Source organism: Euprymna scolopes, chromosome 4 (genome assembly GCF_053919585.1).
Source record: "Euprymna scolopes isolate OS-2025 chromosome 4, ASM5391958v1, whole genome shotgun sequence".
In the NCBI taxonomy this organism is placed as follows: domain Eukaryota; kingdom Metazoa; phylum Mollusca; class Cephalopoda; order Sepiida; family Sepiolidae; genus Euprymna; species Euprymna scolopes.
This window is the reverse complement of record NC_136485.1, coordinates 34,911,090-34,929,211: the sequence shown is the minus strand read 5'-3', so window position 1 is coordinate 34,929,211 and position 18,122 is coordinate 34,911,090. Positions and strand designations below refer to the sequence as shown.

The 18,122-nt window shown below is 34.4% G+C and overlaps 1 protein-coding gene across 3 annotated transcripts in view; it reads left to right on the top strand.

The window, feature by feature from the left end:
- Positions 1 to 18,122, top strand: part of LOC145267033 (tripartite motif-containing protein 2-like) — a 569,514-nt gene that overhangs the window by 445,341 nt on the left and 106,051 nt on the right. The window lies entirely within an intron of this gene.

Sequence of the window (18,122 nt, the reverse complement as noted above, 5' to 3'; positions counted from 1 at the left end):
TATAATTTACAACAAAAAGTAATTGTTTTTACAGGTAAACACAATAAAAAAAACATTTATTTGTTATAATTTACTATTATTATATATATTTTCACTCATACCAAGGAGCAGGAGGATTGGGTTCATACCTTCCGAAAGAGAAATCATCGTTATAATGGCTTCTACTTTCAAATGTAACAGCAATGGTTACCCATCTAAATACTGATTGTCCAAAATATTGCTTGATTTCTTTAATCCAAGAAGAACAAGTTTAATAATGTTATGCAGTTATAAATATAATAGTAGAGTAGAGCAAGACTCACAAGCCTTGGTAGAATAGTCTTAGAGAAAGAAAACACTGAAATATTTAACACAATATTGATTTTTTTTTTTTTTTTCTAGTAACCTTGGTTCCAAGAACCTCTCCGGATTAATCTTTTTTTTTCCCCCAGATGATCGGATTTCACCTTAATTAATCAACACATCTGTAATCTTCTAATTATGCACCTTCCATGTTCTTTAAACTGGCACGGACTGCTAGAAACTTAAACATTAAGTGAATAAATAAAATGAAATCGAGATAAGATTGACAACATGGCTGCCACTTGAGTTCACTTGTGAAATTTAAGCAAAATAAGATATATCAAAAAATTAATTTGAAATTATATCTTATTTTACAGGGGCAGTTTAAAACTAACAAATTGAAAGCTTCACTATCACACAGGATGCACTCCAAGATTTGTATAATACGTACACATCTATTTTTTTTTTTATCAATCATTTGTTAAAGAAATATCTCTTACAGAAATGTCATATGTTGTTGGCAGTCGCAACATCAGATTGTATGAGGATTTCCTTTTTCCCCACTAATTATAACCTGATTAAACAATTGTTGGCAACATTCGGGCTCTATGAGAGATTTCAGCGCGGAACTTTTTGTGTCCTTTTGAACTTTATGAAGTTATAATTCATGTTTGAACAATCAACTAAAAATATGAACAAAAATGAACCTCGCAAAAAAACCTTCTTTAGACTAAAACATTATGGATTATTTATTTGTTGGCGACTTCACATTGCATTACATGATCCAAGTGACAGGTGAGGGTGGTCTAGTAATTAACGACATGAACTGACGACCTGGGTGTCCCAAGTTGGAATCTAGTTTGTTCCACTAAAATCATTTTCACTTACGACGATGGCAAACTTCTCGTGGTCACTCTTGTAAATACCCCATTTTTCTAGAAAGAATTCTGACTAGACTATATCGGGGAAACCAATGCCAACAATAGAATTTTTGGATTCATACGATATAATGATGATTTTGATGATCCAAGTCAAAATGCTCATTGAAATGCGCCCATAAATAATTGTCATTTGCATAGATATGAACGAATGATCTCGGAATATGATTTGGAAGATCATTTATTCAGATCAGGAAGAAGCATGTCAGCATTGAAGCTATATGCTTTACACTTTTAGTGTTGGCTCAAGAACTGTTGAGTGATTTCCCTTTGATTATACAATGCAATGAGAAAATTTTCCCTACTCTTTAACTGTGCCAAAACCAAAATGTAGATTCCATGAACAAAGCTTCTTTCTTAGAAGTGCACGCCAGTGGAACTCTCTTCCGTCTGCCTGTTTCCCACCTGACTACAACTTGGATGTTTTCAAGTCCAACATAAACAAATTCCTGATGAACCGCCCCCTTAAGTAAGACACTTTATCAAATCTCCAATACTAACGATTACTACGATACTATCCCATTGATTACCGTACACGTAATAACCCTTATCCCCGAGTGGCTTCTGGGCCTTGATAAGTGGTGCCGTGACTTCCCTGTGAAAAAAAAAAAAAAAAAAAAAAATGCATTCTCCTGTTTCCAGAAATAAAAAAATTCTGTTGACAAAGAGGATATAGAATTAGAGATGATTTTTATTTTTTTCTGGCTTGGATGACCGCTCTATCTGATGTGCCAAACAGCTGTGCTCTTGTCTCTCACAAAGCTTGATGCCATATTCTGTCGGATGTTTTCTGGTTACAGTTGCACAAGACTTCCAGAATGACTCAAGGTTAATACTAATCTATTGCACATTTATCTATCTTTACTTTTTGGTCCTGCCAACACGTTATTTATCGATTGTTTTTTAAAGAGGTTACTATTTGAGACCATGCCTAAGAAAGATTAACAAGATGTTGGTTTACGTTACATTTAAACTGCTGCATATCAGTACAGTCAGAAAAGCAGGTTATGTAGCTGTTCAAAGGGGAAAAAAACTATTAGATTAGAAAGCTTTCTGGTATTTAGGGACCTCAACAGTGAAGGGGTGAGATTTTTTTGCTAAGCAGGTTTGCCAGAGATATGTACGTCGAGGGGGTACAAGTGTAACAAGTTCATCAAATTAAATTCCATTAAAATATTTGTAAAACAGGCACAGAGATGCAACATTGTGGTGATGGAACAGGGGTTGGAGCTTAGTTGACAAAGTGGGACCTATTAGATTAAAAACTCTTTTGGACTCTATCCAAGAGGGAGAGGCCGGTGGCAGATGTACCAGCCCAGACGTGGCAACAATACTCGATGCATGGGTGAATGGTGGCTTTGTAAAGGTACAGGATACTCTCAGGTGTGAGTAGTCTTCTAGCTCGACAGAGGGAGCCCACCTTCTTTGCAGCAGCCTTTGCAATGTCCTCAATGTATTTGTTCCATTATGTTGAGATCTTAATATAGTTTTTCTTTTAGTAATTATATCTGTAGTTATCACCCTTTATGCATTATGTTTTATGTTTGTCTTTTAGAAACTGGCTCCGTGAAATATAATCTTACTCTCTTTCACAACACTATAACCCTCCACCCCCCCCCCTTTTTGAATTTCCGAAGACTTTTTTTCGTTTCTGAAATGCAACAAGGTCAAGGTCATTTAATTACATCAAAATATGTTTTCAAATATTTGTACTGGTGTTTTGTTTTCTTAATTTTATTCATCTGGAGGAAGTCTCGAAATAAAGATGAAACGTTGATGAACACATCTTGGTTTGTTCTCTCTCTCTCTCTCTCTCTCATCGAAATACGTTCATAAATAGTTGTCATTTGCATAAATGTCAACGAATGAGCTCCAAATATAATCTGGAAAATCCTTCATTAAGGCCAGGAAGATGGTTGAGTTCGACTAGATCCTTGAGGCATGCCAGTATTGAAGTTATAGCTTTACACTTTTTGCTTGCCAACAATTAAATGGAGATGAGTTCATTATTTCGAATAGCAAATAACATGTGATACCAGTTGTGCTAATGTAGGGACAAGGGTATTATTAGCAGTGGAATTTTTTTTTTCTTCTTTTACAAAGCACAAACTTTTAAAGTTTTGCAACATATGTTAAAATAATGAAAAAAATTTCAGTGTATGGTTTTCTTCAACAAAAAAATGTCAAAATAACAATACATGATATTTAAAAAAAAAATGTGAATAAAATTTGTTTTAGAACATAAACATTTCACCAAATAGGAAATAAACATGCAACGTAGAATAATATGCTTTATTTCAGAATTTTTGAGATGAGGATTGATAATTTGTATTATTTGGACTACTATTTTCATCTATGTTATTCTCACAATGTTTCAGTTGATGCAATTCCCAACTTTAGAGGCATCTTTTTAAACTTTGAAATCTTTATCTCATTGTGATATGGTTCCTAGACATTTAGCACAATGAATGAAGGCATTGAGTAAGAATCAGTTCTAAGTGACAGTCTTTTGAGGTTGAAGGTTCAGTCCTCACTACAGGCAATAAATAAAAATAAAAGTTAAATTTACTTAAAACTTATGCCTGGTTATGATTAATGGACAAGAATAATCTACTCCCATTGATTAAATAAATGGTTCAGTTCAAGATTTCATATAGGTTTCTGAATTTAACGTAAATAGACCTGAAGGAAGGCCAGAGATTACGTCAGCAGAAAAATTGTGAAAATAGCCAACAAGATAAGAATAATAATACAAACACACAATACAAACATTTGACATTATTATGAACTAGCGGGGGGTACCCGGTGTTGCCCGGATTTTTAGAGGCGTGTGTGGTTGGGGGGGGGGTAATATGAAAACAAAGCGAAGTAAAAACAAACAATGTTAAAACTATTAAAAAAAAAATCGTGAAAAAAAACAAAAAAAAAACAATTAAAAAAATGAACGTGATGCAATACGAACGGTCCGGCGGTTCCCAGGTGTTTGAAAAATCCCCAAAAAGTTTGAAGATGGGGGGGGGGGTCGAACTTGCATCATTGAGGCGAAAGCACAAAAAAAAAAAACAAGAAAGAAAACAAAAAACAAATCGGTGTTTCCTTGTACTGTTCCTTGTGAACGCATCCGCTGTGGTGTAAATGGGGAGCGGGGGAAAAGAGGAATCTAATAGAGAGAAAAGATGTTGCAACTTCCATTGAATCTAATCGATTTTGGCAGTGGACTCTCACTGGAAAAAATATAGGAATGTACGATTGTCGAGGAACTGTACAGGTAATAGGCCTATAGCAAACCTCAGATAATGTGCTACAGTTTGTACGCATTACATTTGCATGTAATGTCATGATTTTTAATTCTATTAAGGTCAAAGTCGGAGGGGAAAAATGAGTTCATTTTATTTATTTAAAGATATTAGATTGGACTTAAAATGTTTATGAAAATCTTTTCTTACCCTCAAATGTAGAAATCTTTTATTTGGGACATCAGGAAGTTTCATTGAATGTCTTGCTCGCTCGGCATAATAAGCAGAAATAACATATTTATTTTTCGTAAAAACAATTTGGATTACAATCAGAAAGATATTATTTGGATTCTTTGGACTACTTGCAAGGACTTGTGGTATAGTGGATAGAATAGTTAGTAAAATTCAGTTGTAAAAGTTTCACTCTTCTGGAGTTGGAAGGTTTACTCTTCAATGCAGACAACAGCCAAAATACAATCATGAATTACTTAGGACTTCTATCCAGTCATGGCTGACAGAACAAGAACATGCTATACCAATAGATTAAATAAAAGGTTTCATTCGAAAATTTCATGCAAATTTCCCAAGTTTGACAAAGATTCCCGAGATCAACAGAAAGATTCCTTGATTTCAACAAGATACACCTGAAAAAGCTCGGAGGTTACATCGACTGAAATATTGTGAAAATAAAACTCAGGATGAGAACAGTTAGTCCAAAGTTTCCAAATAATTCGAATAATCAATCCTCGTTTAAAAAAATTCAGAACTAGAAAATCATTATCTTTGCTGAATGGCTTCCATACCAAAACAGGAACTGCTCCATAATTAATCGTGGCACATCATTTACTAAATGGTGGGAGTATATAAAGGTTGCCAACATCTGTAAGTAAAAGTCGTGTTAAGGAACCAACTGAATTTTAACTTTGTACACCCAGATCATCAGTTCGTGTTATCTACTTTATCACTGTATAACCGCCACCTGTCTGGGATCAGTCGAAATTAAGCGATGAATCTACATTTTCTATGCTCTCAAGTAAGAGTCTCTATGCTAGATTTAGTTTAAGGTCATTCTCGAAATCGCTTTGAGTAGATAATAGGCTCGTCAGTCCATATCAATATCTACTCGACTACTGTCATCTCGATGTTTGAATTATTTTAAAGGATTAAGCATCCATTTTAATCAATAAACCTAATAATAACATAGATACGTAGAAAGAAAATTAGCTGTATTAAATTTCCATGGCTATCAGACTTAGCTCAACAATTTTTAAGTAGATTATTCAATTTTTTTTTTTTTTTATTACAAGGGAGTCGTCACTTATCAAGGCCTGAAGGCCACTCAAGAATAAGGATTAATGAGTAAGGTGATCACTGAGACAACAGCATAGTGATCGTTAGTGGTTGAAATTGGATAGTTTGATTGTTTAGAGTGGCAGATCCACAAGAACTTATTTACATTGGACTTGAAGACGACCATTTTGTAGTCAGCTGGAAAGCAGGCTCGCGAAAGAGTTTCATAGAGAGCAGTTCTAGGAAAGAAGTTTTGTTCATTGAAGTTGCATTTAGATTTAGGCACAGGCAGTGAGTGAAGGAAATTGTTGATAGTGGTTGTAGCTAGATGAGTGCTTGTTGTGAAATATTAACAGGGGGGGCATAGATTGAAGCTCAGACAAGCACTTGCCATGAAAATAACGATAAAGTAGAAACAAGCTCACAACGTCTCATCCTTGGGAAAGAGGTTGCAGTGAGGAGAAAAGGGCATCACTTACTAGGTTTCAAAGTCTGATTTGAACTCTATCAAGCTCCTGTAACGGTACTCCATTTTAAGACGTATTTGGCTAGACTCACTTGGCTAGCAGCAAACCCCCGCCTTTTCATTATAGAGGTCCCTAGATGCTGAAAGATTTTCTACTATGCAAGTTTACTCAGATCACTTGCCTTTGGAATTCCCTCCTTGCTTCATTGACCATACCAACAGCAGGGCTACCGAAACAGTTTTGAACCATTTAGGTAGCCATTCCTGCAACTAAATTCCAAAATCTCAATTTCTAAAATTTCAATTTTTATACTGTTTCAGAAATGTTTCCATTTTTACATAACTCTGTAAATTTTCATAACCTGATGGAATAAGAAATAACATTTGATTATGGAATTTTTATTATGGAATTTTTTTATCCGTTATTAGTTAATTTTCTTAACGATTGCTTCGTCTTGACAGATAAGGTTGAGTATTTAAACTTGTTTCACTTCTGCCTCCGCTTTTCTGCTCTCTCTGTCCACAGCATGTGATTTTTGTGGTTATTGTAAGCAGCAGGAGCATCTGATCAAGTGCCTCATATTTTCAACTGTTCAACGCACTGACATTGCATTTCCTCAGGTTTCTCTTGAGTTCCCATAAACATAACATACTCATATGTAATAACAATGTACGGCACTCATCTGCTTTCAATAAAATCCCCTCCCCCAATTATGTCCCTTTTATTCTTTCATTCTCTCTGTTTCACTTGTTACTTCTCTTTTCATGAGAGTGGTGAATTGGTAGCAACAATTGTCGCTGAAGTGACGTGGTTGCCATAGAAACCAGTCATAAAAAACGTCGCTCACCTCCTTACAGTTTTTTATGATTTTTGAACACCAGTAAATTCATAACTTTTGTTTTACTGAACGAAAATTGAAAAAGAAATTTTTTCTCACAATGTAGCTGAGAAGGTGCTGTATAAACTGTAATAATTGTTTGCAATTGCAATGAGTGAGCGGTGAAGCTTCAAAGCAGTTCTAAATGACTAAAACTGCTACTTAACTATATATTCAAACACTGCTGTGTTTGAATGATATAGATAGATAATAAAAAAACTGATGACCTATTGATTTTTTTTGTTGTGTGTATCCCCTTTTTAAAAAATACTTAAATTTTTTCAGTAAATTGTTGGACACTATTGCTAGAACATTTTGCAGATAATGAAAAAAAATTAATTTTACTTTTTTGCCAAAATTAATGACGATTTTAATGATGATTTTGCCAAAATTAATGACGATTTTAATGGCGATTTTGCCAAAATTAATGACGATTTTAATGGCGATTTTGCCAAAATTAATGACGATTTTAATGACGATTTTTCCCAAATTAATAACGATTTTAATGACGATTTTGCCCAAATTAATGACGATTTTTCCCAAATTAATGACGATTTTAATGGCGATTTTTCCCAAATTAATGACGATTTTAATGACGATTTTGCCCAAATTAATGACGATTTTTCCCAAATTAATGACGATTTTAATGACGATTTTTCCCAAATTAATGACGATTTTAATGACGATTTTTCCCAAATTAATGACGATTTTTGTAGCTCCCAAGTTGTTACACATACTCATTTTTATATTCAAAATTTTTAAAAGGTTTTTACCTTGATTCATCTTGCACAAGGCACATTGCTGCTGAAACAAAAGAATTACTATAAATTAAAGTCCAGATTCATAGGTAGGACCCTAAATAGGGAGTTGTGCAGCGAGATGTTTGTTCACATTATATATTTAAATTTCTGCGTGTTGGTACAGTCAGAAAAATAGACGGCAGGCTGGAAATTCCAAAGGCTAGCAGTTTTAGAAAAGATATTAAGAGTTGAACTTACAGCATCTGAGAATCTCCAGAGTGAAGAGATAGGATGGTATTTAGCTGATTGCATAGGTTGGCCGGGTGTATTTGCATCAAGAAGGCACCAGAGCAGCATGTTTACTGGAGAAAACATGGTCAGCTAATTCCCATCCCATCTCTTCACTCTGGAGATCCTCAGATGCTGTAAGGTATTCCACTCTTAATATTTTCTTTTCTAGAACTGGTAGTCCTGCAAAACAAGCACAGACATGCAACATCGTGGTGATGGGACAGAGTATGGAGCTAGGTGAATAGTGCAAAATATTTTAGATTAGACACTTTGATTTGGACCCTATTCAAGAGGGGGAGACTAGTGGTTGGTACACCAGCTCAAATGTGACAACAATGCTCCATGCATGTGTGAATGGTGTCTTTGTTGAGATATTCGATACTGGCAGGTGTGAAGATTTCTAGCATATTAGAGAGAGCCCACTATCCTTGCAGCAGCCTTGGCAGTATCTTCAATATATTTGTTCCAATTCATGTTACCTGTAAATGTTAGGTTATAGAGTTTGAATGTTTGACCTGGGTAGGATACTATTAGTCATGCCAATCCATGGTTGAAACGGTTTGAATATAGATTCAAAGATTTTAGTGAAGAGTAGGAGTAGATTGACGAGTGGTGGCGGGGTAGGGGCGATAATTTTCTTTCAAAGTTATTGAATATTTGTACCAGAAAGGCAATTTTCAAGCTATCAGAGAAGTAAAATTAGGCAAGGTAGTTATTGAAGAGTTTGGAAAGGACAGGAGCCAGCTCAGCAGAGCATTTATTACTATAACAGAGATAAGATTAGGTCCACATGACATGGTTATTTTTTTTTTTTTAAGATATCATGGGAAAGAAGAGGTGATGGTCAGATTATCAAGTATGACTTCAGGGAATGGTTTGTGGAGTTCAACAAACAGGAAAGTAGTTCAGACTTATCAGTTGCTGTGCAACTTGACAACTTTAAATAAGTCTGCAAGTTTCTTATAAAGTCATTCTTTTTTACTTAAGCTATGTTTTCATGAAACCATTTTAATAATTAAAAACGGCATTATCAAAACCATTTTTCTTCAATAAATGAATAATTCAAAACAGCATTATCAAAGATATGTTTAATTGACAAACACACACTCATAAGACTGTTGCAATCACGCTAAAGTTGACTGTTTTTTTTTTTTCTTCTTAATTCCCATTTTTATAGGGGATTTATTACTATAATATTTTTCCAATAAATATTAACATTTTTATACCTGCAGACACATATATATAAGTGGTTTTATTTAAATTCTGAAAAAACAACATATAGACACATATATTCGAATTAAGAATTGTTTAACAAAAGGGATATATAGAAGGGGTTATGTTGATTTCCTTAATCCGTAGATTTTCAATAAAGTCTCATATCATCAGAGGAAATGAAATGCGGTTAACAAAATGTTCAGCTGTAAATAGACACTTATTTTGCTTTTCAGCACAATTATTGAAAATAGTTCTTTGAGTGGTGAATGATAATTATATGGAAATAATTATAGGAAAAGGGAATTTGATACAACCTGGGCAGTCCATTATCTGAAGGAGTACATCAGGATCTTTCATCTGATTTTCTTATCAGTGTCTTATCTCGATATATATATATATATATATATATATATATATATATATATATATATATATATATATATATACTAGCAGGTCGTCTGGCATTGCTTGGTCGTAAAATATGCATAAATATTATATTTTAATCAATGCAGAAACTGAGACATGTGCATGCGAGTATTATGTTCATTTTTTTCTGAACAGTTAACTTTTTGTATGTAACAAAAAAATACTCTAGCTGAGATCGAAACCAATACCTAAAGACATCAAGTCAAGTATGATAACCAGTAGAGTTGCTGGACACAATCTTTACAAAGTGCTTTCAAACCTACTTTTTTTTTTTTTTTTTTTTTTAACCATAATAATAGATAAACATTTGATGACTCCAAAAGTACCAATTTTTTAATTTAGACCCCCTTAGCAGCCTTTTTTTTTCCAGATAAAAACCGATTAAAAAGTATTCCACATGTCTGAATATCCTATATACTAAATTTAAAGTCTGTAGATCAAAGATTTGTTGAGTATATAGGTTGAGAAGTGTCCTCACACATGTACATTCTCACTTATATATCTTTTAATGTATATATATATATACAGTGATGATCATATTTATTGGCACGGTAAAATAAAAGTTAAATTTTTTCTAATAAATTCTAAAAAAGGGATTAAATTAAAGAAAATAACAAAGTATATTATGTATTTTTAACTGGCCTTTCCGATGCAGCAATCGGATTTTAGAAAAAAATAAATAACAAAGGAACAACAAACATAATTGAAAAAAACCCTTGTTCAAAATTATTGGCACGATTTATTTAATAATCAATTGTATAGCCTTTGGCCTTGATTACCTTCCTCAGTCGCTTTTCATAGTTTACAACCAAGTTGTTGCACTCTTCAGTAGTAATTTTAGCCCACTCTTCCTGACAATAATCCTCCAATTGAATAAGATTCTTAGGCTTCCTTTGCATTACCCTCAATTTTAATGTTCTCCATAAATTTTCAATTGGATTAAGGTCTGGGCTTTGTGATGGCCACTCCAAAACATTAATATGATTGTCCTCAAGCCATTTCTTAGTCAGTTTAGCCGAATGCTTTGGGTCATTATCTTGCATGAACCACCAACGACGACCAAGTAAGAGCTCTTTAGCAGAGTCTTTCAGGTTTTCATCCAATATTTTAACATAATCTTCCTTTTTTATGCTACCTGTGACCTTAACAAGTCGCCCTGGTTCCCACCAGTTTTGGCAAATAGCAAACAGAATCCTGAACAGAAGCGTGTGCTCCATCCCAACTATTATCAATGGACCTGAGGTAATCTCGTCAGCATCTGACAAAGCCAAACTCTTTGTCAAGAACTTTGCAGCTAATTCTACCCTTTGCGACCAAGACCGCCAACCCCCAATATTTCCTCCTGTATCAGAAAACACGCTATGTGATATACGTATATCTGTATGTGATGTTGCGAAGCTAATCAAAAACCTTGATTCGAGTAAAGCAACTGGCCCTGACGGTATTCCAATTATAGTACTCAAAAAACTTCAACCTGAATTAGCGCCCATACTTACAAAACTGTTTAAACGTTGTCTTAAGGAGAATAGTTTCCCATCTCCCTGGAAAATCTCATCAGTATGCCCTGTATTTAAGAATTCAGGTGATCGCTCATCCCCCTCTCAGTACAGGCCAATAAGTCTCCTGTGCGTCATGAGTAAGTTGCTAGAATCTGTGTTAAATACAGAAGTAATCAAACATCTCAACAAAAATGACCTTCTTAGTGACACTCAATATGGTTTCCGTTCTGCTAGATCTACAGCAGATGTCCTTACAGTTATATCGCATAGGATTAGCAAATCTCTCGACGGTGGCAATCTTTCTAGGGCAATTGCTCTTGACATATCTAAAGCCTTTGATAGGGTATGGCATAAAGGTTTACTTCATAAGATCGCTAGCTATGGTATAGCTGGAAAAGTCTTCTCAATTATTAAATCATTTCTCTCTGATAGGTTCATAAGAGTAGTAGTTGAGGGGCAAAAATCAGAAGCTCACAGTATTAATGCCGGTGTCCCTCAGGGATCCATCCTGGGCCCAACTCTTTTCCTGATCTACATTAATGATCTTCCAAATCATATCCTTACATCATTTGTAGACATTTATGCTGACGACACTACCATTTATGGTAGCACATCTAAGACAGTAAACGACCAAGTTCTCTCCAATTCTCTCTCCTCTGATCTTGAGCACGTAGTACAATGGGGAAAGGAGTGGCTGGTTACTTTTAATGCATCTAAAACCAAGCTTCTCTCTTTACATCATCAACATTCTAATTCACATTTGTCATCAATTGAAATGAATGGCTCTCGTCTTCAGGAGGCCTCAAGTTTTGACAAGCTTCTGGGCTTGACCATTACTCCTGATCTTAAATGGAACACGTATATCAAATCTGTTGCCAAGGCCGCTGGAAAAATGGTGGGATCTTTCTATCAATCCAGTAGATATCTCACTGCTGATGCTATTCTCTACCTATATAAGAGCCAGGTACGTCCAAGGATGGAATACTGTTGCCACATCTGGGCAGGAGCTGCTAGAAAGGACTTGTCCTGCCTTGATAGAGTTCAAAATAGACTTCGTAGCCTCGTAGGAGATGTCCTTTTCTCCTCCTTGCAACCTCTATCTCACAGAAGAGATGTTGCGAGTTTGTCTCTGATGTATCGTTATTTTCATGGAAAGTGTTCAACTGAGCTTCAATCTATGGTCCCCCCTCGCCAAACTTTCACAAGAAACACTCGTCTAGCTGTAAACACTATCAATAATTTCCCCCACTCTTTATCTGTGCCTAAACCTAAACGTAGATTCCATGAACAAAGCTTCTTTCTTAGAACTGCACGCCTGTGGAATTGTCTTCCGTTTTCCTGCTTTCCGGCTGACTACAATATGGTTGTGTTCAAGTCTAAAGTAAATAAGTTCTTGATGAGCAGTTCCATATAAGTTATCAAATTTACCAAATTTTCATTACTAATGATTACTATATTGACCAATTTCTACTGTACACTCTTTAACCCTTATCCTTGAGTGGCCTCTGGGCCTTGATAATGTGGTGACGCCTTTGTAAAAAAAAAAAAAAAAAAAAAAAAAAGGATCCCCAAAACATCAAACTGCCTCCACCGTGCTTCACTGTGGGTATGGTGTTCTTAGGCAGGAAAGCTTCGCCAGATTTTCTGTAAATATAAGACACTTTATTATGGCCACTTATAATAGTTTAAATAAATCGCTATCTAAAAATTATCTGAAAAAAATTATTCACTGAATTAGCGTTAAACAAGCATAATATGGCTATAAAAAAGTTCAGAAAGCACGTAAACCGGAAATTGATTGATATTATACTGAGACTAAAAGAAAAACAAAGCCGTGCCAATAATTTTGAACAAGTGTTTTTTGCAATTATGTTTGTTGTTCCTTTGTTATTTATTTTTTCTAAAATCCGATTGCTGCATCGGAAAGGCCAGTTAAAAATACATAATATACTTTGTTATTTTCTTTAATTTAATCCCTTTTTTAGAATTTATTAGACAAAATTTAACTTTTATTTTACCGTGCCAATAAATATGATCATCACTGTATATATATATATATATATATATATATAATAAAGATGTTTTTTTTAATTTCCAGATCTGAAGCCCAATAAAAATGGATTGCACTTTCAGAGCATATATATCATTTAGAAAAAACAAATACGTGTAAAATGTACCATGTATTAAATAAAATGATATGGATATTATTTAAATATACTCGTGATATTTGTATTGTTTATGGATGATGTGCGTGTGTGTATGTTAAGTGATTGTTTTACAATCTGCCATTACAATATATTTCTAGATTTGAGGAGAAATATTAAAAAAATATCCAAAATAGTTACAAATTCCAACAAGTATTTTGAATGTTCTCCGACTTCAATAAAGTAACTCCTGACAAACCGCCCCCTTAAGACACTCTATCAAAACCCCCCCAATACTAATGATTCCTACAATACTATCTAATTGATTACTGTACACGCAATAACCCTTATCCCTGAGTGGCCTTCGGGCCTTGATATGTGGTGACCCCCATGTAAAAAAAAAAAAAGTATTAATTTGTTCAATCTTTATACTGTTTAGAATTGCTTTTCTAATTATGAATTAAAATAATGAATGATTTATGAAGAATGGTCGTTTTTACTTGCATTTCGGTAAATACAAATTATAGCATGTTAATCAATATGTCATTTGGAGTTCTTAAATGCAATTTATTTTTGTTACACTTCCAACTTAATCCAATTCCATCCCCTGTTTTGAATATGATCCGGCAACCCTTTTCCAAAGATATATTACTATGTAAAATAAAAAAAAATGTAACCCTTTGTTTAGATAATATTTGTGCTTGCCTAATATTATCTTCAAAATCTTTTCTTTTAACCTAAGGTCTTCATCTCCTGTGTAATCCTTTGGTATTTTCACCTTCGTGTTAATCGTTTGTGCAAACTTTGTATTCTAATCACATTTTGTATATTGTCTCCGAAACAATCGTATTAATTGGTTGTTAATGTTGAATTTTTGGAGCATAAGTATATGATTATTTAATAAATTACCTCTTATATATAGTGTGTGTATTAGCTATATATATCCAGCATTGCCAGGTTGAAACAATATATCTCATATGGGATGTCATCTGCTATGACGTTATATATGACTTAATCTGCTATGTGGTAGGTGATCATGTTGAATTCTTGGAACATAACTCTATGATTATTTAATAAATCACTTTTGCTTTAGGGGGATGTGTGTGTGTGTGTGTGTGTGTGTGTGTGTGTGTGTGTGTGTGTGTGTGTGTGTGTGTGTGTGTGTGTGACAGACAGACAGACAGATAGAAGATCAGAAAAAACAGCGGTACCATCAGTTTCAAATCCTAACGACAGGGACCGGTATCGTGTCGCCTATGTCAGACTCTCTTTAGCTTCCATTTATATCTTTCTCCCTGGAAATTAAGCACTCTGTTGGAGTTCTCTCCCACTAACCTTACATAGGTGTATGTGCCTGTAATATATATATATATAAGAGAAATAAAATTAAAACTGTAAGTTGAACTTTACAATCAAAATTTATTGTTCCACTGAATACTCCAAAAAAAAATTTACAAAGTCCTTATTCTGCGGAGTTTCAAAGAATTCTATTCTTCTCATTAGAGTTTACCACCATTGCGTATATCAGGTAAAAACTACATCTTTTTTGATTTCATTATGTTTATATATATATATATGTATATATATATTGAAATAAGCATGAAATACGTTTGAAAGCCGAATTACAACGCAATATTATGAAAAACAAAAACGGAAACAAGTATTCATTTCTTTAAAATTAATGTTTCAGAGTTATACTTCTTTGTCAGAATTTTTTATTCTTTTCTTTTTTCCACGCCAACTTTTTTCTTCAACCTAACATCATGGCAAGGAAAAAAAAAAAAATTCTGACAAAGTAGTATAACTCCAAAACATTAACTTCAAACAAGTAAATACTTAATTATTATTTTTTTTTTTTTTTCAGAATATTGCGTTGTAATTCGGCTTTCAAACGTATTTTAATTTAAAATTGAAATTCAATCAACGTTTCCAACATGGAAAACACTACCCTGAATGCACACACACACACACACACACACACACACACACGTATTTTGACCACGTTTTTAAACGATGTTTCCCCGTTGCCGACGTTCATTTTGAAGTGTTGACTCAAAAGACATCTTAATAGATTTTTTTCCTACCCCGACCCTTATTTACCCCCCCCCCCTTTGTCTAATTTGTGATTTTTAAACATTGAATTAGAGCTAAGGAGAAAAAATATTTTAGAAGTATATTTAGTTTCTGTTCAATATCACTTTTTTTTTCAATAATATAATAATTCTTTAATGATATATGCTGAAACTATAAAAAAAAAAAACGTATACCTCAACAATTGATAATAATGGCACTGTGCCCAGTATTATTCAAATGTTTTATAAAATCATGCACCCTTAAAAATCTTAATATATATATACTAGTTATTATTAATAGTATTTCGAACTTATACAAACTTTAATGTAGGATATTAAATTGCAGGTGTTTAATATGTCCCACATAAACCCTAATGAAATTGTTAATGTCCAGACGTCAGGCAATTAAAATTCTATTGCCAGATAATCACCATGGATACATGTCAATTTTAATAGCTATTAAGCCTGCACTTTTACGCAATGATATATTGATCATGCGTCCTCACATTTCCTCAACCTTCCTGCGTTGCGATGATAATATGGCACTTGTTGCGCTGCAAAAAGTAATTAACTGCAGTTTCCTATATTTCAGTTTTATGTTTAATCTGCATGACAACTCCAGTAGTGGATCTACTCTCAGTGAGATGGACCTATTTAATTGTCAAACCTATATGTTTTAGACCTACAACAAATAACCGCTATCACGAATGCTTTTAACTCAAAGGTATGATTTGAACTGATATATTTTATGTCATGTCTATATATATATATATAATAAAATCGGTCGATTTGATGATTATGGTCAAGAATGCCTTTTGTTTGATTTTGGTTTGTGCGAGTGTGTTTTTGTGCAAGGTTGATACATGTTCTTAACAAGAAAAAAAAAACATTAATTTTAATGTGTTTGAGAAATTTTTATCCAATCGGAATACTTTTCAAAATGATATCATCTGCTTAAAAAGGAGAGTAACTGTATAACAAATTCACTTTGACTTTTTTTATTTTTGTAACTTTGTATTGAAAATTGTTACTTCCCATTGTTTGGTCTATCAACAATAAAATAACCATGAATGGTTTTAATCTAATATATAAAAGGCTATATGTCTGTCTGTCTGCCTGTTTCTATATTTTCAAACTCTATCCATTCCGAAACTAAAAGTTGCAGAGCGGTGTTAGGGGCCTCAAATGATTGGATATTTTTTAGTTTTTAAAGGGTCTAAAAGGGTTAAAATTGAAAACATCGTTATACATTTTGTACATTCATTTTAGTTTATTTTTTAATTTTTAATCAGCTCAAATGCGTGTCACGTTTGTTACAGTGGTAACGTAATCAGCTTTAAATGTTTCAGTTTTGATTCTAGCTGATGGCACCCAAATACTTTTTTTTGTTACCTTTGAAATCACGATTATAATAATATATACGAAATCTGGACAAATTAAAATATATTTAAGCATATTTTCGACTGGGCAAAGTCGGGTGCCCCCCCTCACCTCCCGCTAGTTCTATATGCTTTATTAAGTACTAGCAGGACCATGTACCAGTGTAACAGAGTAGGAGTATGATACAAACGAGCACTGGTGACCATAGCCAAAATCAAATCATCTGGCTTCAACTGTCGGGCATGTTCTCGTAATGGCAGTTAGCAGAAGTCACTGACTGTGATTGTAAGCACTGATAGTAACTGGTGATTAGTGCTGATTTGGGATGATTACTTGCAGATACTGATAAGTACTGTCATTTACTGGTGGGTACTGGCTACCTTTACAACTGGCAGTCACACACGACCATGATCAGTGTTGGCCTCCATTGGAATGCTCCAAAATAAAATCGTCTGTCTTCAATTGTCGGGTATTATTTGGAACTGGCATCCATTGAATTCCGGTGGTGATCACTGATGGTCACTGGCATCCACTGAATTCCTGTAGTGGGCACCGATGGTTACTGGCATCCACTGAATTCCTGTAGTGGGCACCAATGGTCACTAGCAGTTATTACTTTTTTGAGGCAGTTACTTGCATTTACTGGTGAACATTGGCTGCCTTTACAACTGCCATTGCCAGTTTCTGGTGTTTACTATCGACAACGACAAGTATTGGTTTTTATTAGACTGCTCTAAAATAAAATTTTTTGTCTTCAATGGCGAGCACTGGTGATCACTGGCGTTTAGTAGCAGTTGAGTTTACTGGTGGACACTGGCTTCCTGTGCAACTATCGATCATGACCAGTGTTGGTACTTATTGGACTGTTGTGAAATGAAATAGTCTGTCTCCAATTGTCTGTACTGTCATCCATTGGTGGGCACTGTTGGTCACTGGCGGTTTATAATGGTGATTGGCACTTACTGATGATCTTTTTATATGGTTACTATCACTTCTCGAGAGGTGTCACTGGTAGGCAAATCGCCTGTCTTCAATTGTTGGACACTGTCATCCATGATGGTCATTGCTCCTTTAAGGTAGTTGTTATTTCATGGCAGAAGTGGGAACTGGCAGGCATTGGCATGCACTGTTGTTTTGAGGCAGTTGCTTGTGGGTATTGGCATTTTCCCATGATGACCGGTGAGTGCCTGAACAACTGTCGATCAAAGATGGCCATGACCAATGTTGTGTTTTTTTTCCAAGCCTGAGTCCAGCAACGGGCACCC